General features: G+C 51.6%; 2 long non-coding RNA genes across 2 annotated transcripts in view; both read left to right on the top strand.

Moving 5' to 3' along the window:
• LOC123599902 overlaps positions 1–27,637 on the top strand; it is a 604,975-nt gene that overhangs the window by 35,524 nt on the left and 541,814 nt on the right. The gene's annotated exons all lie outside the window — the stretch shown is intronic.
• LOC123599918 lies at positions 14,004–23,577 on the top strand. Its single transcript, XR_006713355.1, has 2 exons — positions 14,004–14,705; positions 23,415–23,577. It is a non-coding gene; the product is annotated as an uncharacterized LOC123599918 (long non-coding RNA).

Consider the following 27,637-nt stretch of genomic DNA (forward strand, 5'->3'; position numbering starts at 1 on the left):
CACAGTTATAAAGGAAAGAATTGCTAAGCTGGGCTTTATTGATATTAAGAACTTCTGTTTTTCGGGACACCTGGGTCACTCAGTCGGTTGAGCGTCTGACTCTGGCTCAGGTCGTGATCTCGTGGTCTGTGAGTTCGAGCCCCGCATCGGGCTCTGTGCCGACAGCTCAGAGCCTGGAGCCTGTTTCAGATTCTGTGTCTCCCTCTCTCTCTGACCCTCCCCTGTTCATGCTCTGTCTCTCTCTGTCTCAAAAAAATAAACGTTAAAAAAAAAAAAAAAAAAAGAACTTCTGTTTTTCAGAAGATGCCTTTTAGGAAATAAAAAGTTAAACCACGGCCTGGGAGGAAAACACATGTCTGATAAACAGCTCCCATCCAAAACATGAAAAGAACTCTTTTTTTAAAAAAAAATTTTAAAGTGTTTATTTATTTTTGAGAGACAGAGGCAGGGAATGAGCAGGGGAGGAACAGAGAGAGAGGGAGAGACAGAATCCGAAGCAGGCTCCAGGCTCTGAGCTGTCAGCACAGAGCCTGACGCAGGGCTCGAACCCACGAACCGTGAGATCATGACCCGAGCTGAAGTCAGTTACCCAACCAACTGAGCCATGCAGGCACCCCTGAAAATATGGAAAGAACTCTTAAAGAAGATGTGAATGTGGAAAACGTCTGGTAGTTTCCCAAAAGGTTAAACATGCACACACCATGTGGACTAGCCATTCCACTTACTGGTATTTATAGAAAAAATCGTATGTCAGAAAACTCAGACATGAATGTTCAGAGCAGTTGTGCTAACCAGGACTGGAAACAACACAAATGTCCCTCAGCAGGTGGCTGGCTAAACAAATTGCTGTCTGTCTACGCGATGGAGCACTGATCGGCAGTGACCGGAGGAGATGCCAGTACACACAACTGGCTGGATCACAAAATCATCACACTGAGTGGAAAAAGCCGGGTGAAAAGGACATCTTTTATGATACTGTTCGTGGGAAATTCTGGAAAATGGAAGCCCCTCCACCATGACAGAGCCGAGCCGTGGTTGCCTTGGGCCAGGGTAGGTGGGGAAGGGTTATGAAGAGGCTTCTGATTGTGGTGATGGATTTACGGGTATATATTTATGTCAAACACCCCAAATTGCCACTTTAAATATGCACAGTTCATTGTATGTCAGTTATACTTCAATAAGCATATCATTCGCCCTCCAAAACCCAACTCTGTGGAGCGAAATACCTTTAGGCAGAACCTAAATGAGGCTGCGCATTTTGCACATTTAGCAGTGCCCGATTCAGTCATGTGCCCTCAGTGAATGTTCCCTCCGCTTTCCTGCCCTGCACGCCACGGAAATGCGAATTACTGTACCACCAGCTACAGCACCCACTGGAGGCTGCCTCTGTCTGGATTATAGAAGGCAGATCTTTGCAGAAAAACACTAATGGTTTGCAGACAGGGAGGTAATATTGACGTGTGGGGTATTTACCAGGGCCTACTCCACAGCAAAGGGGCAGGAATGGCCACCTGCCTGTTGACTGGCCTCTCTGCTTCTGCTGTCAGGGGAGCTTGCCCTCTGCCTTCCCAGTGGCCCTGGGCTCACCTGCATGTAGTGCTCTGGTCGATGTCTCCTTGTTGGTTGTCCCTAGGCAGTGCGACTTTGAAGGACGCACCCATTTCCCCTCTGATTTCCACAGTACCTTCCATTGGCAGCGCCTGCTGAGTGAGCTGTGCTGAGGAGGCTCCGGGAGGAGAGGCATCAGTAGTCCTCTTAACTTCCTCTTCACGGGGTGACGTGGGATGTGAGACACAGCGTGCATGGGTCTGTTATGTGGTACCTGTACTGGGAGACCTGCCAGTTGTGACTGTGCCCTGGGCAAGGCCCCCCCCCCCATGCATTTCGGTCCCCAGCATTTGTCCACAGGTGCTCCTGCTGAGCGACGTCTGCAGTTCGGCCTCACAGGGGCAGCCCTCCCCCCTCCCCCTTGGGGGGCCAGTTTCACCTGAGACGGTGACCAAAGCCGGGGCACAGGGCACCTCTTGCGGTGGGTTCCCCACCTCCCTGTTGGAGTCGCACAAATGTAATTACATCACTAAAAACCTGGGTACATTTGCAAAAACCCCAGCAATTTCAGTATTTATACCTCTATCTGATAACCATGCCTTGCTCCCAATAAGGTGCATGCATTTGGAAGTTGTAGTATTGCGTGATCTTTACAGATCAAAACGTTAGTGTCTTTCTGCAGATACCTGCCCTACCATAATCTGTGCAGGAGACAGTTCGAGTAGGTGATCTAGCTGGTTGTATGCTAACCTGAATTTTTATGCTCGTGTGTGCCATCGTTTCATCCCATCAGCGTAGGGCTGAGGTGTGGTTGTCCGATGGTGGGGCTGGGTATCTGAGAAGCTCATGAATGAAACGTCAGCAGTTTAAAGCTTGGTTGATGTCCCAAGATTGTCTACCCTCAATGGACCCGGTTTCATGGGGGCAGAAAGGACTCTCATTTGTCTTCCCAGAAAACACAGTGAATAACTTCCAGGAAGCTCGTGACTGCTAACTGTGCCCCTGGATGCACTTCTCTTACCAGCCAGGGGCATGTTGCATGAGAGTCGATTCGGGGCTGATGTATGGGGTTACTTCTGTCGTGAGAGTTCGTGATCCTTCAGTGACTGTTGACAACACAGAGTTCCAGGAAAAAACTTGTTAGATCTGCTCTCATTATTTTCTTTGAAGAAACACCTACAAAGAAACTACAGAGACCCTGGCCTGGTATCCTTGGGGCTATTTATATGCAGTAAACACAGCAGTTTAACAGAGTCCAGTCAAGAACCCTTCCAATATTTACGGAATCTCATGCTAATTACACTGTCATCTGTTGGGTTAATGGCTCCTAAATAGTGCTTTAGGTCGCCACTCTTTCTGACCATCTGATGCAGAAAACGTCCATGCAGTGAGTGCTGGTTGGGTGCTGTTCTTTTGTAGGGAATTTCTTGGATCTACATATGCACAGTAAGATCTTGGATTTTCTTCCATTTCATACTGTGGGTGGATCTCAAAGGGTCTGCGGTCCGCTGGTAATCGCTGGGGTTCCTCGATGCTCTGTGGTTCAGGAGAGGCTCTGTCCAGCGTGGGGAATGCATCCTGGGCCGCTGATGTAGAGGCATGTGGCAGTCCCAGCAGTGTCATTCACCAGCATGTGACCTGGGATGTGTTATCCATGCCTTCTTATTTTCTTTGCTGTATTTCAAAGGCTTGGGCATCCGAGGCTCCACTGAGTGGGGAGGGATGGCCCCTTCCGGGTTAGCGAACTCCTAGAGACAGCAAACAATTCCCCTCTGAGCATGCCTTTCAAATACAGACGGACAAATCCAAAGCCTGCACCCCAGCCCCTCCTCCATGGGGCTCTTATGCTCCCGTTTTCCCTGCCCTAATCCCCCAGAACACCTGGGAGCCCCTTTCCCCCAGAGCTCACTAGGGTTATTCACACTGTCTGGTCCTCAGCCTGCTCATCCTGCCTCACACATTCCTTCTGCGGAAACCTCGGTAAAGGCTCTTGGCGGTGTTTCCCCCTCTCCCTCTGCCTCCTGACCAGCCCTGTGCCTCCTGGGGTGGCCCTGCAGGCATGAGCGCGATAAACTTCTTCCTTCGTGATCATCACTGCCACGTCTGCATGTCTTACCACACCCGATGGAGACAAATCCCGGGTCCCCGAACGGCCTGGGGTAAGTATGCTGACTGTCCCCATGTCAGGTTCCTGGTGTGTGAGGTGGGGTGGCGCTGGTGAGGCCTCGCGAGTTCTGAGAGTGTTAGGTGAGCGGTGCACCAGGAACCCCCGCCTGAATGTGTGTTCTCCTGGGGGAGCAGCACGGAGACACTGAGGGCTGTGTCTGGACATAGCGTGCTCCTGCCCCATTGTCTACAAATCTGGGTATAAGGAGGGTTTTAAATATACCTAGCCCACCGCTGTAGCATTCTGCCAGGACGCTGGAATCTTGCTTACCAGGATCAGGGCAGTGCAAAGAGTGAAATCCCCTGGGTCACACTTCACAGTGGCCTCTCCTACCACCCTCCCTGCAAACCCCGCCTGCCACTCGGAGGAGTGGACGGCCCGGCTCCCTGCTGCAGGCTGGGCACAGTGACAGTCACCGCGATGGATGCTACTTACGTAATAGTTTAAGTTACCCACTGTAAATACTACTCCCAGTACTGACAGATGCTGCGTGTATAGGTGATGTCATACTATTCCACAGACCTGGCATGGGCAACTAGGATTTTCAAATGTTGTGATTTCTTTGGAAAAAAATGCTTACATTTATGTATGAGGTGATAGACAAAGAGTTACAGGGAACAATGAAAAAAAAAATACCTGGTGTTCACTGTTTCTCTCTGTGTATTCCTTGGTAAGATAACTCAGGAATGCTTTAGGGGGAAAAGAGGAAACGGGGAGTGTGTGTGATGGGGAGGGAAAGAGGAAGACATATTAATGATTGATAGAGGTTAACTTAAGAAATGCAGCTCTGTAGTACAGATGAAAATGAGCTGCCTACCACATTGGCCATGCCGATCGCTTTAAATTTAACCCCCAGATCTTCCCGCCTCTTGGGGCCCTTCTGCTGAGTGAGCTGGGGTGGTACAGAGGGAGGGAGGCTTCTGCCACAGTGAGTTTGTTTTTCTTAGCTGTGCTTAGCTAGAAAATCATTTGAAATAATACGTTTCCCTTTGTCAGGCAGACAGAACAACTGTCTGCACCACAGTACTGAGGGAGACTCTGACACCCAGGTCTGTGAGCAGGGTCTGGCAGGGTCTGACTTCCAGGTCTGGCATTCAGGGTCTGTGTGCAGGTGGCCGCGTAGGCAGCTGGCGAGGAGGGTCAGAGCACTCAGGACAAAATGCACCCCTGGATGTGTTTTCTCCTGAAAGCTGTTTGGAGGCGGCTGGCTGGCTGATTGGGAATCTGTGAGGGTCACTGCCACCTAGTGACGAGATGCTGGAAGGCGTCACCGGTGGCCGACTGTGAGTGTGCCCTTGTGTTCATTCTCAGACTTTTGTGTCCTCCCCAGACAAGACTGAAGCGCAAAGCCCTCTGCCATATTCCATTTTGTGCCCTTTGCTTCACAGCACAAGTGAGGAGTTAGGACACTTGTCACCCTGTTAGGAATATGTGTTTCTGTGGGACACTGGCGAGTTTCCTCCACACATAACTTTTCTTGCCTTTTTAGAGAGGGATATACACACACCTTTGAACACAAATAAAGTTGGGAATACATCGGAAGATGCGTGGGCATGTGAGTGTCAAGGTCACAGGGAAAGGTGACACTCTGGCAGACTCCTGGGAGAGGCTGGTGCCGGCCTGTCCACCCTGCCTGTGGGCCTGGAGGGTGGCACTGAGGCGGGAAGAGGGATGCAGGCACAGCCCATGTCATCCTTGGGGGGTTTAGGGCGCCCGGGGGAAGAAGGTCAGGGGAACAGAACAAACATGTGTGGCACAGAGCCCGCACGTCCCTGAGCGCAGGGCATGAGTTCTCGGGGCGGGGAGTGGCGGGTGTCTCTGGGCCCGATTCCTGTCACCCCTGTCACCTCCCTGGGCCCCGCAAGGCCCGCCAGCGGTGGGGAAGCGGGGGCGGAGGTGGGCAGGTGAGCGGGCAGCGCTTCTGGGCCGGGAGGCTCAGGCTGAGCAAGGTTGGTGGGCGGCCGGGACTGTGTGTGTGGCCGTGCGGCACAGGCTGGCTCTCTCCCGGCTGCTGTTGGGAAAGCACAGTGATACCTGAACACGCTCTGCCTCAGTTCAGCGGTCGACTGTGCCATCCTTGTTTTCTCTCCGTTCTGTGTGTCTCTCTCTATCTCTCTGTTCAATTACCTGTCATCTTTCGTCTGTCCATCTGTTACCTGTTAATTTGTCTATCTGCCTAACATCTGTCTGTCTGTTTACCCACCTGATAATAATTTCAGGCCTTCTGACCATTCATCTCTACCTGCTTTAGCATCTCCTAATGAGGTCATTCTCCACATAACCCAGTACCATGATCACTCTTAAGAAAATTACTAATAATTTCTAATATCGTCTAAGAACATGGGTTGCAGTTTTCAGTACCTTCACTTGAGACTGTTTTTCTATCTCCACGCGTATCTGCCCCAGAGACCCCCTCACACCCAGTAGGGGGCCACCATAAAAATCCTGAGGATCCCAAGCACTGGCAGGGGTGTGGAGAACTTGGAACCCTGTGCACTGTTAGTGGAAATACAAAGTGGTGCAGCCACTGTCCAAAACAATATGGTTGCCTCGAAAAAGTAAAACTACCACATAATCCAGCAATTCCACGTCTGGGTGTAGATCCCGAAGAATTGGAATCTGTCTCCAAGTGATCCCCGTGTTCCCATGTCATGGTGGCCCGCTTCACGATCGCCAAGATGTGAGAACAGCGCAGTGCCCATTGATGGGATTAAGAAAACGTGGTCATGCATGTAAGGGGACGCTACTCCTTTCAGAGGAAGGCGGTTCCAACGTAGGCTCCAGCAGGGACGGACCTTGAGGGCGTTCTGCTGGGTGAAATAAGCCAGTCACAGAAGGACAGATCCTGAATGATTCCACTTACATGAGGTCCTGAGAGTAGTCTGTGGTCACAGAGATGGAAAGCAGAATGGTGGGTGCTGTGGGGCAGGGGCTGGGGGGTTGTTTGACTCGGCATAGAATGTGGTTTTGCAAGATGGAAAAGTTTTACGATGGGAATATAATTAGCACTGCGGCACTGGGTACTTAGAAATGGTTAAGATGGTAAATTTTATGTTACGTGTGTTTTTTATTTTTAGTTTTTTCTCCCACAATTAAAAAGAAAACCCACGTTGGGATCTGGAGGCCTACTTGTCGTGTACACTAAAGCTGCCTCTTATATCTGTGGAAGTTCACATGCCTGGCCTCAGTTTTCTTATCTATAAAATGAGCATAAAAGGCTCTGTGCTGTGCACACAGGGCCACTGGTGTGGACTGAATAATAATGTGAGAGAATGTTCTCTCTGTTTGGAGCCATGTACAGATTTCAGGTGTGTGACTTTGTGACTACATGTACTCTCTCTGACCTTCTGTGTGAGGAAGTGTGTGTACTTCTGGGCTTTTAACAAGGTTACCTCCTCTCTTACTAGGGATGGCAGTTTAACATTGCACGGTATCTTTTCAGATGCTGGAGGCTAGCAAAACCCGATTTAAAAAATTCCAGTTGAACCTATGTGTGCATCAGACTCCAGAGAAAGGGGATGCCAGTTCAAGTCCAAATCAAGGAGAGCTTCAGCACTCTGGAAAAAACTAAGCAGCAGTTTGAATGAATGGTTTTACCTCGAACATCATGATGCGTCACTCACCAGTGCTAGGAAATCCCTGGGGTTACTAATTGCAAAGAAACACTTCTGAAAGCTGTGGCCGAGCTCCCCTCCCGACTCCGTTGCAGCCTCAGAGCCTGGAAGGAGTTCAGGCCACCCAGACTCCACAGGCCCGACTCTGAGAGGCAGTCCGTTTACTCGCTGTGGTAGTGAAGGATGCAGGATAGAATTATTGCAGTTCTGCGTTTGTCTTTGTTTTTAGAATGTGCTAACGAGGCTAACCATCATAGAGTGCTGATTTCTTTTCCTTTTCACAGCATCTCGATGTATCGGTGGATAGCCTGATGTACAGTGCTTTCTGCCTTTGGTTTCCCAAAGCTAGATGGAACTGGATAGGTATTCTAGTTCAGCGTGGATGGATATCAGCAATATAGTCTTCTGGAATGACTGCATTTTGCACATCTATCTTCCAAGCAGAAGAGCTTCATGGAGGCTTTGCAAATGGGGTCTCTTTCTTAGCTGGCTGCTCTTTTGTTTTCCCTGAAGGTCACCAGCTTCTGACTGTTGTATTGGAGAGGCTTTTCTTCCTTGAAGCACTCAAGATTTCTGAAATACTCTCCCCTGGAGTTTTATTTCTGTTTGCCTATCTTTGACTTCCTCTCTCTGCTTCCATTATGTGTCCAGATGTGCCCCCAAATCATTTGTTTATTCGTTTCCTAACTTAAAGTACTGTATACTGTAAGTAATTTATAATGATTATTTATAATGAGAAATTTATGTATGTATTTATAACTATACTTACTGAAGTTTATAAATTATTCTACAAATGTTTCTAGAGTCAGAATAAGGCTGATCAGGTTATTCAGCTCATTTCAAAATTGCCCATTTCTAAGGGTGGCTGGACCTCTAGGAACTCAGTGTTGGCTTATGAGGATGCTGCGGTGTTTCCTCCAGCCTGATCGGGAACGGGTTCTCTTTAGACGCAAAGGTGGAGACAGGCCCTAGGAAAGTTCATGTTCAGCCATAGTGTTTAATAAAGCTCTCTTGCTTATGCTATCTTTGAAATCAGGGCCATGGGCATTTCAGGTGTTATAATCTCTGTTTTTTATTCTTATGGTTTTTGGCTTATTACAACTTAAAACTTGGTGGAGATTTTACCAGTAAAAGCATTATAGAAGACTAGATTTTTAATTTATTTTGTTAACATTTATTTTTTGAGACAGAGACAGAGTCTGAGCAGGGGAGGGGCAGAGAGAGAGGGAGACACAGAATCCGAAGCAGGCTCCAGGCTCTGAGCTGTCAGCACAGAGCCCGACATGGGGCTCGAACCCATGAACTGTGAGATCATGACCTGAGCCAAAGTCTGATGCTTAACCGACTGAGCCACCCAGGTGCCCCTAGAAGATTAGATTTTTAAGTAGAATTGTTTGGAAGGAAGGAAACTGGAAAATAATTCTCCACGGAGTTCTCATGGCCTGGAATGTGGCTGTATCTTTTTCTGAGTGGTTGGGATAGTGGAGGAATTTAAAATTAGCTGCTTGTGTAGAGGCAAAATATTAACTGCTCAGTGGACTTGGAAAAACTGTGGTTTGCTTTATGTTTAGTGAACTTTCTAATTAGTTTGTCTCTGCCATCTCCAGACTTTTCGTATTATTTAAGGCCTGGTAATGATGTATGTGTATTTTATGAATATATAAGCTTTACTAGAGAATTTTTATCTGGTCTCTTTTGTTCCTCTGCAATCATGTTTTAAAAACACCGAAGAGTGGGGGCACCTGGGTGGTCAGTCGGTTAAATATCTGACTACAGCTCAGGTCATGATCTCATGGTTTGTGAGTTTGAGCTCCACATTGGGCTCCAGGCCGTGGAGCCTGCTTCGGATTCTGTGTCTCCCTCTCTCTCTCTACCCCTTCCCTGCTCTCTCTCTCTCTCTCTCTCTCTCTCAGAAAATGAATAAAACACTAAAAATTTTTTTAAAAACACAGAAGAGTGGCTTGTGATCAAACTAAGTTTTCCCATGATTTGAGCCCTGACACATTGTCCTCTCCCCGGAGCCGGTGAAGCCTGATGCCTTCTTTAAATCCTTCCAGAACTTCCCATTGAAGACATGAGCACAGAGACAGGTGTAGACGCAGGTACATGACACGTGTGCGCACACGCCTTTTCCCCTGCGTGGCCGGGGCCACACTGCCCCGCATGGTTTGCGCTGGGCAGTGGGCAGGCGTGATCGGCTGGAAGGGCGTCCATCCGCAGCCCTATCCCTCCTCCTTCCCTCATTCAGCAAGCACGGGCTGGGCATGGCTGGGCAGGCTGTGGGCCGTGCGAGCTGCTGGCCTGCAGGCCCAGGAACCGTCTGCTGCGCGGGAGGCGTGGATCGCAGCATCTCGGACACGTGGGTCCGGGGAGGCCTCCAGGGTGCTCAGCAGTCTGTGCAGGGAGGGGAGATGTTGTCAGGTATGGGCCCGGGCCCCGGCCCGGGTAGAATGTTTGACCACAGCTCAGTGGAGGCTTTAGGTCAGGAAGAAGGGTCACATCATGGGAGGAGCCCCAGGGGGGCGGGGTGAAAGGGTGGAGAAGGCGCAGCACTGTGTGCCGTGTGGTGCGTGGCTGGAGCCACACCGCAGCCACGTGAGGGGTCAGGATCTGGTCCCAGGGTAGCTGATGAGCACAGATGTGTGTGTGTGTGGGGGAAGGGCATGCGTATGTGTGGTGTGAGTGTGAATGTGTACACGCATGTGGACATGCGTGTGTGTGTCTGCACACATGCACGTGGACACAGAAGAAAGCTTTCCCGCACACCTCTTAACAAAGTATGGGAGTGTTTAATCAGGCAGCCTGGTTGGGGGAGGGGAGGCGTGGGCTCTGGTGGTGCCCGGTGGGCACTGACCCTGACCTGAGAGGGGGATGAGGAGGGGAGAGTGGGCCGGAGAGCTGGGGTTCTGGCCCTCTGGCTCTTTTCTGCCTTGCTGATCCCCATCTGGTCCCTGGCTGAGCCGCCGGGTCCCCTCCTGGGCCCCAGCTGGTTTCTGGCCGCAGGAGCAGCCTCTGGCGCCACCTTTTGGCCGGGTGTGCCAGGACCCCAGAGCTCAGCAATGCGGTTCTGAGAAGCCCTTCCAAACCCAGACGCACTGGGTCACTTTCTGGGCTTGCTGCTGCAGAAGAACTTCTGCGTTTTCAAGTTCCATTTCAGATAAAACCAATTGTACTCAATTATGCTGTCCTGGGTCCTTTATCTTCTCCACGCTTAATGTGTTTTCTGTGTAGGAGCGGTGGTGTCTGCTCGATGGATGTATTCATGTGTAAAGCACTTAATCACTTAATTAAACAATAGGACTCTGGCCGTCAGTGTCTGCCCTGTGCAGGCTGCCAAGATGTGAGGCTAAAGGCTGAGCAACCTCAATCATCCAAGAAATGCATTAATGCTTCCTAATGGGCTCTCTGAACGCCTTCTATTGTCCTGTGTGTGTGTGTGTGTGTGTGTGTGTGTGTGTGTGTGCGCGCGCGCGCGTTTTCCACTTTGAGACGCTTTACATTTTCTCCCTCTTTTGGAAATTAAACAGTGCATTTGCATGCAATTGCCGATCATGTCTCTGAGGAGGAGCTTCTAGAGGGGAAAGGAGAAGAGTGAAGACCTCTGTTCTCCCCCGATAATTTAGTCCGTTGTTCAGCCTCTTCCCCCTGGCTGAGACCCCAGGAAACAGGCAGCCAGCTTGCAGATCACCGTTTCTGGTGTTTATAGGGGTGGGCGTCCCTTCTGTCTGCCCAGAATGCCTGGTGGGATGGTCCACCAGGGACTCCCAACTTTTTGAGCTGCTATCATGTTGTTATAAACCTCATCCTCCACGAAGACCTCCCACACAGATGCCTGGGTTCACATCCCATCCCTCCCACTTCTGACCCTCCTGCTTGAACATCCTAAGGAAACACAGCGTTTCCCCATCTCCATAGAGACAGGAGACAGGGAGAGAACCCCAGAGTTGTGGTCTGCAAAGGGCCCCGACATCACATGGTGCAATGCTACTATTTCCCAGATGAGGAAATGAGCTCAGAGAGGTAAAGCAACTTTCCTGGAGTCCTACAGCTCATCAGAAGCAGAAGTGGGTTTGCTGAAGAGTCTGGTAAGGGAGGTAGGGCGCCTCCTGAGACAGGACTCAAGTGCCTGTCAGGACTCAAGTGCCTAGCGGGGACTGGCGGCTACCTCTTGTCCTAGTTTTGCCAGTAAGCCTCAGCTTCCCACTCCATCAGGTGGGGAAGGTCATAGCAGAGACCTTGGCAGTGGCTTTGGGCTGGAAGTGAGTGGGGACAGCCACAGGAGGGAAGCTGCGTTGGTCCCGTGGCACACGCCGCTGTGGTTCAGGGCCAGCGCCACCTGGGGAGAGGTGGGGGCCTGGGGTGTGGTCTCCGTCCTGAGCACTGCGGTCCATCAGCAGAAACACTGGGGGTGAGAGCTTTGCCCATCCACTCGGCTCCTGTGCTGCGTGTGCTACAGGGCCCATGCCTCTCTGGCTCCAGGCAGCGCTCCCAGGAGCCAGGTCAGGGAGTAGGATTCATTTTGTCTGCACGGTCACGGAAATAAGCTCAGAAAGAGCAGGTGATTTGCCTGACGTCAAAGATGGGGTCCACCCCAGTGCACTGAGTTCAGAATCCACAGTGTTACCCTGACCTTGTGTTCACTTGCCCAGGACTTTGGTCACCTGGTTGACCTCAGCTGTGCGATCAGGTTTGACTCTCTGGCATTTTTTCCCCAAGCCCCTTCTTAAATTTTAGGAGAAGTTTAACTTCAGTTCTTTGCAGAAAAAACACACTCTTCATGCTCGCATCCCTCACTTTACTCTCTTGAAAGTACATTTTCCCATCGAGGCCATGTGTAAAATAGTAAATACACTGCTTTTGGGAATGTATGAATTTGAAGTATGTCATCTGAAATATTTAAAAAAATAAGGTTTTAAAAAAGTTTTTTAATGTTTATTAATTTTTGAGAGAGAGACAGAACGTGAGAGGGGGAGGGGCAGAAAGAGAGGGAGACACAGAATCCGAAGCAGGCTCCAGGCTCTGACCTGTCAGCACGGAGCCTGACGTGGGGCTCGAACCCACGAACCATGGGATCATAACCTGAGCCAAAGTTGGATGCTTAACCGGCTGAGCCACCCAGGTGCCCCCCCACCTCAAAATAAGTTTTTAATTGTTACGGTTTGAATGGAAAAATGAAGCTGCTACCAAAGGAAATCCACTGAATTTTATAGAAAGGCTTGGATCTGCAAATGAGATCTGTTTATCCCTGTGGGGTCTGTGAAAATCCTGGCTGGCATAGGATGAAGCAGTGATATTCCTTGCTTGCTCCTAGACCCCCAGGGAACACCCACACCACCTTTCCCAGCAGAGACCTGTGAACAGTCAGGCCCTAACACCCAGGTCACCCATGTGAGCCCCGAGTTAGCCTCTTTGTCCTTCTGGGTGGCACTAGCGACTACCACCCCCGGGGAAGTGAGAATTGAGTCACTTCTGTTGTTTTCTGGGTTCTGCGGTTCAGATGAGGCACCTCATGGAGAAGGTGACCAGAAGCCTGCCATCGCCTGCCCCACAGTTCCCACACTGTGCACACTTCACACTCCCTGGAGAAAGTCTGGCGCCGTGTGGGTTGATAACGAACCCCACAGCTTGCTGAGAAGGGGGCGTGAGGATCCCCCTGTTCTGGCTGACTGCGGTGGGGAGGTTATGCGTCTGGTCGATGGCACTAGGTAAATCCCCCCCTTCCTCCTATCCTGAACACCCAACTGGGCATTCAGATGGGTGTATGTGTGTGTGTGTGTGTGTGTGTGTGTGTGTGTACATGTACCAATGTGTGTATAAATGTCCTTGATCCTCACCCATGTTTGTACCTCTATATCTGTGCACAGACCCTGACTCTGTGTACGTACCACTGCATGTATCCTTGGATCAGGACCCTGTCCATATACGTACTTGCACGTCTATACTTGGACCAAGACCCTGCGTACCTACCACTGTGTCTATACATGGTTCAAGACCCTGTCTATGTACATACCTGTCCATGTGTATGTGGACCCTGTCCGTGTACATACCTGTACATCTAGATGTGGACCAGGACCCTGTCCATGTATGTACCACTCACTACATGTATATGTGGACCAGGTCCCCATTCGTATATTACCACAACATGTCATTGTGGACCAGGATCCCATCTGTGTGTCCCACAGGATCCCACATATTGCCATGTGTATACATGGATCAGGACCCCACTCGTGTACAGACCACTAGATGTATATGTGGACCAAATCCTTGTCCACGTGTGCACCTGTACTGGAACGTGAACCAGGTTCTTGTCTGTATGTGTACAACTTCCGAGCGGTGCTGAGGACATTGAGAGCAGGGAATATTTCTTGAGCACTTCCTGGTATTCCCAGTCATTCCCATTGTCCAGTGGTATCACAGCTCTGGTGCAGGGTTGGGCCTGTAGCTGGATGAGAGAGGTGCCCCGGAGTCCAGAGTCAGAAGAGTACTCTCAGGGTCCTGCAGGCACAGTGTGCGAGCCCAAGAGCGGCCCCTCCCTGAACTTGGCTCCCTGGTGACCAGCCTCTCACTGTTGTCTAGGTGAATCTATGATGAATCCAGCTCAGAACAAAGAGGATTGTGTACAGCTGAATTTTTGGCTGTAATTGTTAAATTCCACTGCAGAGGCGGTATGTGAAGTAAGCAGTCTGAGCCATTTGGTTTTCAAGAGCCAGAGTATTGAGAGAGAAAGATGTGGGGAAATTCTGCTGACTCGGCTTTGCCCACTAGAGAGGAGAGGCTGGAGAGGCTGAAGGATGCCAAGAACCATAGAGCTCTGGAATAAACAGGTGGCACAGGGAGAGGTGACTGGAGGGGTCTGGCCAGAGCTTAGGTGAGGGGGTCCAGAAGGTGAGGGCTCATGTGATCAAAGCAGCGTGGGCTGCTGTCCTGGGGAGAAGGTGGTAGAACGCAGCCTCCTGGAGAGGTCGCTCTGGCTCAGCCCTGGGGACGCAGAGAAGGGATGGCAGAGGGAGGGACAGAGGACAGCCTGCCAACCTTGATTCTGGAACCAAGGGTAAGGGGTCGCGCATGTGCCATGTAGACCACAGACCCAAAGGATTTAGAGTCAGGCTGAGAAGGACCTGTGAGACTTCCACTGACCTCAGGCACAGAAGGCGAGAGCTGTCAGCATGGGGCGTCTGTGGCTAGGGGGGCAGCAGAGGCCAGCGGAAGACCCAGGCCAGCACAGGACTGGCTTTGGACGGCATGGAAGGACATGAAGATCTCAGAGCCCAGGTCACCCCCTGGAGGAGATAAGCTCCAGTGACCACAGAAGTCTGAGAAGGATCAGGTGGTCTTTAATTGGCAAAAGGAAGATTTTTCTGTCTACGGTAACGCAGGTCAGTGTGATCTGTCATTTTCAGTTGTGGAGAAATAGAGTCTGTGCACTTCCACACATCGCGGAAGCCACACCCGTGATACTTGTTCGGTCTGCTGCCCTTTGCCAGGAGTTTGGGCACATGATTTTATCACCCACTCCATGCCTAACTCCTGTCGGAAATGGAAGGGGCTATCCCCGGGGCAATTGGGTGTGTGGATTCCTACTGTTAAACTCACATGTGATTTCCAGTGGGCCTCAGGTGCAGACCCTTGGTCTGAAGGAATACCAGGAAGTCCCCAGCCTTGGATTTGTTCTCCAGGGAACTTTGCCGGGCAGAGAGTGAGCTCCTGGTGGAGAGAGCAGTGGCTGGGGGAAGGCCCAGGGCGAGGATCAGGATGCCTGGCAGCTGGGGACCGGCATGGGGAAGGCCCCAGGGGCTGCTTAGGGTGATGGAGGGGAGGAGACACATTCCCCAAGGGACTGTCTGGCCTCGGGACCCCTTTCACAGCCCCGAGAACACCAGTACCCATTGAGGCTTGGCATCCATCATGTGTCCATCTGTCCGTTATGCAGCTATGCACAGAATGCTTGCCCAGAATCCCTTCTGGTACTGAGACTGTGGTACTGCCCCTGGCGTGGACAAGGCCCCACTGGCAGTCACGGCTGCACAAGCCAACCAGCCGGCTTTTGCTGTCCCAGGGTCTACGGGACCCGATGAGGGTCTGTGTGCCTTGCCCAGGAGCTGGGGGCAGGCGCGGGGGCAACGGTGACTATGGGCTTTCAGGCTGCTTTTTTTTTTTAAACGTTTATTTTGATAGAGAGTGAGAGCCTGAGCAGGGAAGGGGCAGAGAGAGCGAGAGAGAGAGAGAGCAAGAGAATCCCAAGCAGGCTTTGTGATGTCACTGCAGAGCCTGACATGGGGCTAGAACTCATGAACCGTGAGATCATGACCTGAGCTGTAATCAAGAGTTGGACACTTAACTGACTGAGCCACCCAGGTGCCCCAAAAGTAAACTGTTTTTTTTTTTTTTTTGAGAGAGAGAGAGAGAGAGAGGTAGAGAGAATCACAAGCAGGCTCAGCATGGAGCCCGACAGGGAGCTCAAACCTCAAAAATTGTGAGATCATGACCTGAGCCAAAATCAAGAGTCAGACGCTAAACTAACTGAGCCACCAAGGTGCCCCCAGGCCACTTTATAAGTTTGGGGAACCAAAGCACAGTTCTAAGTGTTGGCCCCACTGTGGTCAGGCAGGGAAGGGAGGTGATAAATGTGCATTTCCCTCTGCGAGTTCCAAGGAGAATGGGGCCCTGGTTGGAAGAGCGGGGCTGGGGAGGGCTGTCCCCACGGCACAGGAGCATGCCGGAGCCTGTCACGTACAGAGCAGTTGTTTGATGGTTTCGTTCTGATCGAAATCCCAGCTTGTCGCTGCGGGTAATTTGGAGATGGTGTGCGTGCAGACGGAGGACAGTGGGCCCGAGACGAGCATGTCTGCTGACGCCTGTGTGTGTAGTGGGTCTCACAGTGCTCGTGTCTGTGTGTGGACATGTCTGTGAACGGCTGTGTCTGTGCTCTCCACTGTATTGTCTTGCTTGTCAGTTAGAAAGTAGATCTTTCACTTGGGGGCTGAAAATCCAAACTTTTACCCTTTGTCCAACAAAGAACTAGGCTGAGTTTATTAGGGGAGATTCCGGTTGGTGAGTGGAGGTTAGCTACACCAGGTCCCGAGGCCTGATCATCTTTTTTTTTTTTTTTTTTAATGTTTATTTATTTTTGAGAGACAGAGAGACAGAGCATGAGTGGGGGAGGGGCAGAGAGAGAGGGAGACACAGAATCCGAAGCAGGCTCCAGGCTCTGAGCTGTCAGCACAGAGCCCGACACGGGGCTCGAACTCACAAACCGCGAGATCACGACCTGAGCCGAAGCCGGACGCTTAACCGACTGAGCCACCCAGGCGCCCCAAGCCTGATCATCTTTTTAAAGTGAAGGATTGAGAAGCAGCTGGCCCTTGAGCATTCCTTCCAGTTCCTCAGATATGTACATCTCACAGCCCCTTGCTATGGAACGCGTGAGAATGGCATCTGTGGCGTTTCCCAGTGCCTGTCGCTCAGGCTTGCTCTGTGTGGTCACCTGTTCATTCCCCGTGACTTCGTGGTGAGGCAGTGAAGACGTGACCCTACGTGGGCACGCCAGCCACCCCAGAGCAGCCGGGAGACCTCACCAGAGGTGGATGGGGAAAGCCGGGAGGGTCTGGGGAGCCAGGCCCAGGCAGCGAGTCTCCCAGGGGCTGTCGTTGTTAGCGGTGGAGACGACCTCTCTCCCGGATTGTGCATATGCTGTGTGTGTGTGTGTTCAGAACTGTACTCCAGACTCCTCAGTTCTGGTCTGGCCCCCAGGACGTGGTGTCTGGAGAACAGGGAGGAAGTTCGGCTTCATTTCACATCCTCAGCTGGCTGTCGGAAGACAGAGCCTTGAACTCAGTGTCCGGGTGAGAGCAGCAGGTGTGACAGCCTTACATCTTCTTACCCCTGGCTTCCCGCTAGAGTCACAGTCAAGACCTGTGATGCGGGCGGATCCCATCCGCTCTCCCATTTTTCTCCAACGTGAGTTTTCTCAGATTGCCACCAGATGTCAGTAACGTCCCTCTGAAAATAAATGTGCAGCCAACAGGCTGACTTGGGAGAAGGAAGTGGTGACGTCCATCGTCATCCACCTTGGATGAGGCACAGAGAAGGCCCGGCCTGTGTGTTTGCACCCGGCCCTAGGGGGCCTGATGGGTGAGGGCCCGCCCCTTGGCTGGCCCACCTGCTTGTTCAGGAAGCCACAGTGTTGGGCAAGGGAGAGTTCTGTGAGGTGTGGCCCCACCCTGGTGACACCTGCCACCGGCATCTCCATCTGTTTCTGGAAGCCTGGAGCCCGTAGGTCTAGAGCTTGTGCTGGTGCATTGAGAGGCGGTGTGGGTCTGCCTGAGGGCCACGGCACTTGTTATTACAACTGAGGAAACGGCATGGAGGGACCCCATCACTGTGGCCCTGCGTTGGATGGAGACGTGCCGGGAAGGGGGAGGGGATTGATGTTGGCGGAGGAGGCAGATGGGACCCACAGACACAGTGCGGTGTTCTGTCGCTGGGCCTTGGAGTAAGGCACTGACCAACGCTGGACGGTTCTTTACTGCTTACCAGGCACCTCCACACACCTAGCTCCCTCTGCTCCACCAGAAGCATGTTAGTGGTGTTGATTCATCGCCATTTTGATACGACCATATTCAAGGCTTGTGTCCAAATTGGCTACAGGTCAGCTGGCCTGTGTCGGTCCTGGAGTGGGAGCAGCACGCTGGTCAGAGCCATGGTCTAGGGCTCCTAATTGGCCACCTGGGAGGTTTCCTCAATCACCCTTCCGCATCTCTGCCACGGCGGCAGTCGTACCCCTGTCATATGGTTTGAGCACTAAGTGGGGTAATGTAATTATTCCAGCAAAGAGTGGCAGTGAGGGAGGAGGAGGATGGGATGAGCTGCAGTGAGAGCCCGAGAAAGGAGGTGGCTGGCCAAGGGCCCAGAGCCTTCCCGGGCCACCAGCCCTGCAGACGGCCAGGCGTCTCCGTGGCCCCAGGTCTTGGTGAGCAGATGAGTCTCTCTGGGTGAAGACCCGTTGACAGAGGGGGCTGTATATTGTAGAGAACAGATTCATCGGGCCTGGGTAATCCCGGAGCAGAGGCTCTGGGGAGGGCGCAGCAGGGGCCAGGGGTGTGTGTGCACGTTTTAGGGGCCTCTGCCCATGTCCTTACATGAGGTCCACTCCCAGGCCTGGATTCCCCTGGGGAGAATAACTCACATTTCTTTCCTTTGGTGATGATGACACATTCCTAGAGACCAGAATAGATCTTCTCTTGCAGTTTTCTGTGATGCTTCTGAGTCTTGCTGGTGGGTCTTTGGTTTCCCAGCCCCAGCTGTGCCCTGAGGTCACCATCCAGACATTCTGTCTGGAGGCAAAGCCCAGGCATTGGTGTTCGAAGGTGCTCCTGGGTGACTGGTGTGCAGCTGGCCCAGACCACATGTGGCAGAGGGGGGACTGTGGCCCTAGAAAGGACAGCAGAAAGCAGCTGGCAGTCAGTCTGTCAGGGTGGTCCTGGGTGCAGGAAAACATTAGCATTTGAGACCAAAGGTGAGCACATTCCGCTGGTGTGCTAGCTCTGGGTCCATCTGTGCCACCTCTTCATCCTTGGAAAAGTAAAGAAGTACTCAATGACCCGTAGATTCTAGAATTTTCTCTGACAGCTCCTACTTTCTAATGAAGGGATGATCCATTTGGGATCTTGCAGGGACTAGTGTGTCTCTTCAGCCTCAAATGTGGCTCCTGTAACAAGCCAAGTCTGTTTGCCACTTACTTTCCAGAAAGGGATGCCCATGTGCCAGCAATCAGTTGTTTTAAAGAGAGGTTTTTTCTAGATTCTGATTTAAAAAACAAAACCAAAAAAACACTCCTTGTCATTTTCTGAAAAACTTCTTTCCCATTCTTTTTTTAAATATAAATTAAAAAAAATTCTTTTTTAATGTTTATTTATCATTGAGAGACAGAGAGCATGAGCATGGGAAGGAGAGACAGAGAGGGGGAGACGCAGAATGCAAAGCAGGCTTCAGGCTCCGAGCTGTCAGCACAGAGCCCGACACAGGGCTCGAACTCACAAACCACAAGATCATGACCTGAGCTGAAGTCGGACGCTCAACTGACTGAGCCCCCCAGGCGTCCCTCTTTCCCGTTCTTAATTTAGTTTACAACAAACGCTATTTGTCTTCATTATTGAAAACTCAGATTTTATATAAGGAAAAGTGCAGAAATTAAAATTTGCTTCTCCAGCAGATCCTGGGCCATCTCTTAAGACTTTTTTCTTTGTTTGTAGTATGCTTTTTCCTAATGGTATACTTACCAGTCTTTTAACATTGCAATGATAAAGATTTACAGTAAGAAAAATGAAGCAAGTGGGGCACCTGGGTGGCTCAGTCGGTTAAGCGTCCGACTTCGGCTCAGGTCACAATCTCACAGTTTGTGGGTTCTTGAGCCCCGTGTCGGGCTTTGTGCTGACAGCTCAGAGCCTGGAGCCTGCTTCTGATTCCGTGTCTCCCTCTCTCTGCCCCTGCCCCACTCTCACTGTCTCCCTCTGTCTCAAAAATAAACAAACATTAAAAAAAAATAAAAGAACAATGAAGCAAATTCTACATGTAGTTTTTCATTTTCCATAAGAAGTAAATGGGAGATTAAAAACACATGGAACCAAACAGTCTGGCAGCTTCTCAAATGATTAAACGTAGAGGGGTGCCTGGGTGGCTCAGTCGGTTAAGCATCCGACTTCAGCTCAGGTCACGATCTTGCGGTCCGTGAGTTCGAGCCCCGCGTCGGGCTCTGGGCTGATGGCTCAGAGCCTGGAGCCTGCTTCCGATTCTGTGTCTCCCTCTCTCTCTGCCCCTCCCCCGTTCATGCTCTGTCTCTTTCTGTCCCAAAAATAAATAAATGTTAAAAAAAAAATGATTAAATGTAGAGTTACCATATAACTCAGCAATTCCACTCTTAGGGATACCCCCAAAAGAGATGAAATACGTGTTCACACTAATACCTGCCTGTGAGTGTTCACAGCAGCATGATTCATGTTGTCAAAAGGCAAGAACAATCCCAGGGTCCACCAGTCTGATGAATGGATAGACATCTCCACACCATGGAATATTACTCATCCGTGAGAATGAATGAGGCCCTGACAAGGCTCCAATGTGGATGAGCCCAGAGAACATTACACTAAGTGGAAGAATCAAGTCACAAAAGACCACATATACAATTCTATTTATATAAAATTTCCAGAAGAGGGAGATGTATAGCGATAACATGTAAATTGGTGATTGCTTAGGGCGTGGGGGGGGGGCAGATGGGGATAGAAGGTGGTAAGCTAAATAAAGTGTAGGAAGTTTTCCTTGTGATGATAAAATAGTCTAAAATAGGCCCTGGTGATGTTTGCACATATCTGTGAACGTGTTAGAAACCTTTGAATTGTACAATTTGAGCACGTTACGCAGTAGGCGAATTATATCTTAATAAAGCTGCTACAAAAATATGGAACAACAGACTGGAGAGCCTGGGGGGTCTTTGACACCCTCTCGTTGAGAACCCTGTTTCTGACCAGACAGCAGATCTGGCGGCCTGCACACTCCCCTTGACGAAACACAAGAAATGATGTGTGAGATATGATAATGTGCATAAATTCAAAAAAGAAAGTGGGAGAAATCCCAGAGGGCACAGACACAAGGAAGGAACTGGAGATCAGAATGGTCTGAACTAGTGGCAGCCCTGGATGTAATGGGGTCGGGCGGGCTGTCACCACTGGTCTCGTTGAGTTCTGTATCTTAACGCATCCATGAGACAGGAGGCTGGCCTGTGTGACATGGAATGTTGGATGTAATGTGACTTTTCCCATACATGTGAAGCCAGGACCCTTGCCAAGAGCTCCATTCTTGGTAAAACGGTATTCTAGAAAGCACCCCCTGCCCGGCCCTGTACTAGATGGGAAGGAAACTGGGCCAGTGGGGGGAAGTGATGTGAGTGTACAACAGGCACTTGTCCCAGGCTGGACATGGCCTCCAGTGCTGCTCCGTGTTCCTGGGGCTTGAGATGTGGGTCCCAAGCCCATAGCGGCACCTTCAAACATCTGTGCTGTGGCCCCTCAGGGACTCCTTGAGTGATGCACCGAGAAGCTGCAGAGAAACCTCCAAGGGGCGCCCCAGGTTACTTCTCATCACGGCTTCCTGAAATGAGGCGGATATGCCCTCCACCCACCGGAGGGGGAGCTCCTCTGTTAGCAAGTGAAGGGCTCTCTGTAGGGTTTGGAAAAGTGACCCATCACGTTTATGGAGTTTGAGCAAAACAGTGCAGTAATGTGAGAGGACACTGCTTAATCTCAAACGTGGAGAAAATGCTGGGGACACGTTTCATTCCATATCCACCGGCCACTTCTGCTCCTTGCTGTGGCACCTTTCTCCCGTCTCGAGTCTCAGTGCTGCTTCCCGGTCACTTCCTGCTGTTTTACACCAGTGTCCCCGGCTCCCGCTCCCTGCCCTGCCTTTTACAGCATCGCTGTGGGGACTCCACCGTGAGGGTGCGGTCTTCTCTGCACGCTTTGGGGTCAGATGGCACCAACAGAGATCGCTGCAGAAGCAGGGCCGCTCCGGGGACAGGGCACTCGGGCTCTGATGTGCACCTGGTGATGGGGTCTGCACACGCCGCTGTCGGAGGTCAGGGCCAGGCGGGGCCCCTGTGGCACAGCTGAGCAAACACACACCAGGAACGTTGCTGGCACTGAATGTCCGGGAGGAAGTGGGCTAAATATGATGGCCACACAATCATGTAGGATTACTCTTCTGCCTGCCTGCTGGGACCTGGAAACACCGTCAGGTCACTTTCAGCTGGTGTGGGTAGACTTGTGGGCAGACGTGTACCTGGGTCAGCGTGGCCGTGGTGGGAATGGGAAGCCATGAATTCCGCTTTGTTGGTGGTGTTGGTGTGGCTGTTAGAGCCTCAAGTAGTGAGGATGAGGGAGACTTTCCAAGTGAGCCCCCCACCCCCACATACACCGGAGGCCCTTCCTGGTGTTGAGTAGGGGCGTGTGTATCCACCTCCGCTTGCCACGTGCGTATCGGCGTGGCTTCAGTGCCACGTGCAGGGCTGTTGTATGTTTTTGCTTTTTTTTTTTTTTTTCAGATGTGGGGGAACTTAGGTGCCATATAAGATTATAAACCCAGGCTTCCTTTCTAAACATTTGGAATATCTTTCCGAAACATCCTGCACTGCACCTCCATCATTTTGTTGGGGTCAAGCAAATGTTATCATAGGACACTCTAAATATCTTAATTGTCAGAAATCTTTAACATCGCTTGCGTCGCCTGGGAGAGCTTGGCGGGAGCCCGCTGGTCACAATGGGAGCCTAACTCATGGCAGTGGCCGTGCGGGCGCCGCTCCCACAGGTGCCGGGAGGGACGGGAGCCACCCCACTGCTCAGGGAGACCTTGGGCAAGTCCCCTAACACGCACAGACCCGGTTTCCTGAGAGGAACGGACGGTGGTTTAGACCAGCTGTAGTTAAGAGGTCACACTTTTCCAGGTTTCAGGGAACATGTGCACATCTTGCTGGGCCCCTGCCTGTGTGTTCTCACCATGAAACATGTCTCCGTGGTGGTCTTCCCACGCTTACCTTCCAGACCACAGACCAGTTGTGTGGGGCGTTCTCTGGCCCTGTCACTACAAGTCCCTGTACTCCGCTAAGGATCTCCACCAGGAGGCTCCCGTTTGAGGAGTCAAGTAAGCAGCAGTCGTGGGCTTTGATGGTGCAGGCGTGGGGCAGGGATGAAGCCTTCTTGGTCCCAGCGATTGCTGGTCTTGGGTTCTAGAACACAAGACAGATTGGGGTCCAGTATGTCTGATTTGCCAAGGGGTCTCCCAAGAACCAGCCTCTCTCCCTCTGCCCGGGTGAACGTTGTTGCTGAGCCAAGGAGATTAACAGAGGTGCCAAAGAAGGTGCATGTACAGGGCGTCAGGGGCTGATGATGGTGAGTTGTCACCGTCACCATCCTTGCGCTCCCAGGGCGATCCCTGCGTGATCTCTGCTCCTTGGCCACGTTGAAAGCCTCCGTTTGTCCTGCTCGCCATGAGGAACTCAAGCAAATCTTATTTTTTCCTTTCGTTTTCTTGCCTTCCAGTTGTGCTTGGAGAAGAAAACCATGCAGTCAGCTGTTTCTCTTGTTCCTGGCCGGCATCCAGCCTGTGAGAGCTCCACCTGCCGTCCCTGGGGATGCCAGGTTCCCCTCTGGCTCTTTGTTTCGTTCACCCTCCTGCTGACAAAGACCTGAGGTGCTTTAGGGACACCATTTGCGTTTTCATGTTCTCTTTCAGCCGATTGTGGTGTAAGTGGTCGCGTGTCTTCCCTGGTCTCGGCAGCAGGTGGGATGGGTCTCGGTGGCCCTGGTGTCAGCCAGGCTGTGGGACAGGAGCCGAGGCTCCCGTGGTCGGCCTTTCTCTCAACGGCGTTAAGAGCTCTGGCATGATGATTTAGGGGACACCCATCAGCTTTGCCGTGACCCAACCTGCAGACTTATCCGCGTCCACGTGGTGCCGGTGCAGTGGTGGGGTGACCCGTGCCCGTCTACCCTCTGGAGTCCAAGAAGGGGGAGGACATGTGGGCCTCGTGGAGATGAGTGTGAGCATGCAGCTCCTTGCACACCAGGCTGTGTGCTCGGCCCGGAGGGTGGCAGGTGTGTGCTCGGTGGCCAGGAGCGTGGCCTCCATGCTCTGTGTGCTGCAGACGGGATTCAAAGCGTGACGCTGTGGACATGGCTGAGCGAGGTGGAAGAGAGCCAGCTTGCTGCTCAGGTGATGTTTCCCGTCGAATGGTGTCCCCCAGAAGACGGTGGCCTGACTTGGAAATAGGCTCTCTGTAGCTGATCGAGGCAGGTTGAGAGCATCAGGATAGGCCTAGTCCAGTGAGACTGGTGTCCTTATAAAATGAGGAAATTTGGGCATAGGGACAGACATGACAGAGGAGAGAGTGGGAATGCCCGAAGCCACCAGTTGCTAGGGGAGAGGCAGCCCCAGGAAGAACCAGCCCCCCCCGATATTGGACTTCTGGCCTCCAGAACTGTGGGAGAATAAATTCTATTGGGTAAGCTGCCCCATCCATGGGCCACTAGCCAGGGGACACTGATACCTTTTGTGTGAGTGCTACTGTAGCTGCTCTCAGGCCTCCAGACAGGTGCCTCGTCTGATACTCAGACAGGTGTGGCCCAAGGACGTTCCTGGGCCCGTGCCGCACAGGGAAGATCAGACGTGGTGGGAACTTGCTCTGCAGCTGCGCTCCGTGCAGTGTGACAGCAGAGGCCTCTGAGGACAACCTCCCATGTCTAGATGCAAAGTGCGGCACATAGTAGGAGCTCAGCTGGGAAAGCGCCAACGATTCACACAGAACTTGGCCACTTGAGGGCAACATGTCACTGGCGAGAACATTGTTAGTGAAATGTTTTATGTTCTTTTCCCCAGAAGTCTTCAAAGTCTGGTGTGTTTTACCTCTTTTACTCGCCCGTTCATGAGCTCTGGTGCTGGTGGCTACCAGACTCTAGAGTTGAGATCCTCACCTAACTGCTAAATGTCTTTGGTGATTCGATGAGCCTGAAGCCCCGTGGTGATGAGATAACCGTCCGCTCCCTTCTGTGTTACAGAAGGGGAGAGACAGCTGCCCTCTCCACCCCATGAGAGGTCAATTGGCGTGACTTTTGTATGGACCCTCTGACACACATCTAGTGGATGTTCTGTGGCAGGCACTGTGGTGGCCACAAGAAGTAAACCTGGTCCCTACTCCAAGATTTTAGGGTTTAGTTGAGAAGGTGATAAAATTACGGGGCTTAAAGAAGGAAGGGATTACTTTTGCCCCCAAATCTGGAGGGGTGTGTGGGAAAGTACAAGACGACGAAGACTGAAGTGCAGTGTCTTGTGGGGCCCACCTGGAGGAGCTGGCCACCACCCAATGTCACGGTCCGCTTTTTGGCTTTTAAGAACAGAGCCCCGGGCCATGCTGCCGTATGGGTTCCGGGGGAGCCAGCTGTTGGGGAGACACCCTGTTCTGTCTAAACTCAAGGCCAGGAAGAGCGGTGATCAAAGCCAGGCCTGTGGCCACCTCCCACCTCCGTGCCCAGGAGTGACTGCCCGGAATGTGGAAGGCACTCAGACATCTGCCGGGCGGACCGCTCACGTACGATACCTGCTGTGTACAAACGGAAGCGCAGCCTCCCGCCTTGCCGGGACCGCCTCCCTGCGCTACAGCAGCTGAGGCGGAAGGCCTGGCTTTCTCAGCTGCTCGCTAGCTCGGGCCAGCTTCACGCGTGTGCAGATCCGGGACTTGCTCACCGTGGCTTCGACTGATGGGCACTACCTCCCCTTCTCGTTCCCTAGAGATGCCAGGAATTCTCAGGCCCCAGGCACGCCTGTTGTTGTGTTGGGATTCTGCTCTGCCCTGACCTGGCCAGTGCCTCCCAACTGGTGCATGAGGAATCTTTGTTGCCCTGGAGGGTGTCCCCCCACCTTCCGGGCCACACTGCTGAGTGGGTGGCATCCTGGTGGAGCTGAAGGTCTGGTCACAGCTCCAGAGTGGAGCCACGAGTCGTCTGGCAGGACCAATGAGCTATCATTCTGTGGGGTCACCACTGCCTTTGTACATGCTATAGCTTTTTACGTGGCCTAGTGACAAGTGACAGTGAGCTTACTGATTGAATTCTGAATTCCGTTTTCTAAATCCAAATTTTCAGGATCCCGTGTTGAGAGGCACAGAGCACGTATATTGCCGTTCAGCACTTCCTGTTTTTGAAGCCAGTGGGGAAGCGTGGAGGAGTGTTCCCAGGGCTCTGCCTCCAGAACCCAAATCCAGCAGACACAGGGAGACACTCCTCCCTGGGGAGTGTCTGTCACCTGTGGGGGTGACCGTGGCCTGAAGGACACGCTGAGGTGACGTGATCTGTGCACACAGTCGCTTTCCTGTCTTAGTGTCTCTGAGGACCTGCTGTGCACTTGGGTATACCTGCCATGTGACTGTGTTACCACTTACCTCCTTTTGTAAATCAGATCATAAATTCACTTTGAGAATTTATCATTTATAAAAGGAACCAGTAGTAATTCTTTTTGTGTAATGAATACTCTTCTCCTAATGATCTGATTTTAAAGTTTACATTTTTTAACAGGTTGGGTATTCGTTTCAGTGTCGACTCTTCCCCAAGGCCCATGGACATTCTAACAAAAGGCGTTATTTTCAGAATCTAAACATAAATACATAATAACGCTATGACTTGAAGCAGCATGAACAATGGAGGTAGGAAGTGAAGCAGGCTTTCACAGAAACATGAACTCATTTTCATGGCTCCCAGTATTTCTCATTACAAGTTAAACTATTTAAAATGATGGCTTAATAGGCACCACCTGAGATGTGGGCGGGATAATGAGTGTGAGATGCTGAACTACTGCGTTTCCTGACTTCTTTGTGTGGAAATTAGTAAATGCACCGTCCTAGGAAAAATGGCTTTGCGAGTCTCATTTTCATTTTTCCTGTGCCCTCCGCCCAAGTGCTAGATGGGGGAGAGATGCATTCTTAGGAGTCATGTTTTGGAGTAGCTATGGTGGGCTTCAGGGTGAAGTCTGCACTGACCGAGGGTGTGGCCTAGGTGTGTGTGTGTGTGTGTATGTGTGTAGGTGTGTATACATATAAGTGTGTGTATATATGTATGTATATGTACATGTGTATATGTATCTATGTGTATGTGTATATATAGAAATATGGATGGATGACCCTGAGGGTGTGGCTTGGGGGGTGTGGATGACCCCAAGGGCATGGTCTGGGGGGTTGTGGATGACCCCCAAGGCATGGTGGCCTGGGGGTGTGGGCGATCCCAAGGTGAATTCAAGCCTGAGGGAAGATGTCTGGGCCTAGCATCCACCTGCGGGGACTGGATGGCACAGAGGAGGAGCCTGTAATCCACCATGAGGTGTAGATGTGGAGGAAGGCTGACTTGGGATGATCACGGGCATGGGGACGGCCTGGGCACCGTGGGAAGCAGAATCGGCAAGAGAAGGGGCGCCTGCTCCCAGACTGCCCGCTGGGAAGGCCACTCCGAGGTTGGGGGTGCGTCTTAGGGTGACTCGGGTTTACAGAACAGCAGAGCCCTGTTTGCATAGGAGAGTGTAGCCACAGGATTACAAAGTGCCCACTACTTTTATTTGATAGGCCACCGAGTTTTCTTAAAGAAAAATTGTCCCGGCTCTGACCTCCCTCATCCATGTCCTAAGGGCCTTTTTCTGGAACCGCTGAAGTGGCTTTCCGGGTCTGCTTGCTTCTGTGTGGTCACTGGGGGCCTTCCCCACTCAGGCTGCAGTGGTGATTCACACC

This window comes from Leopardus geoffroyi, chromosome A1 (genome assembly GCF_018350155.1).
Source record: "Leopardus geoffroyi isolate Oge1 chromosome A1, O.geoffroyi_Oge1_pat1.0, whole genome shotgun sequence".
Lineage (NCBI taxonomy): Eukaryota > Metazoa > Chordata > Mammalia > Carnivora > Felidae > Leopardus > Leopardus geoffroyi.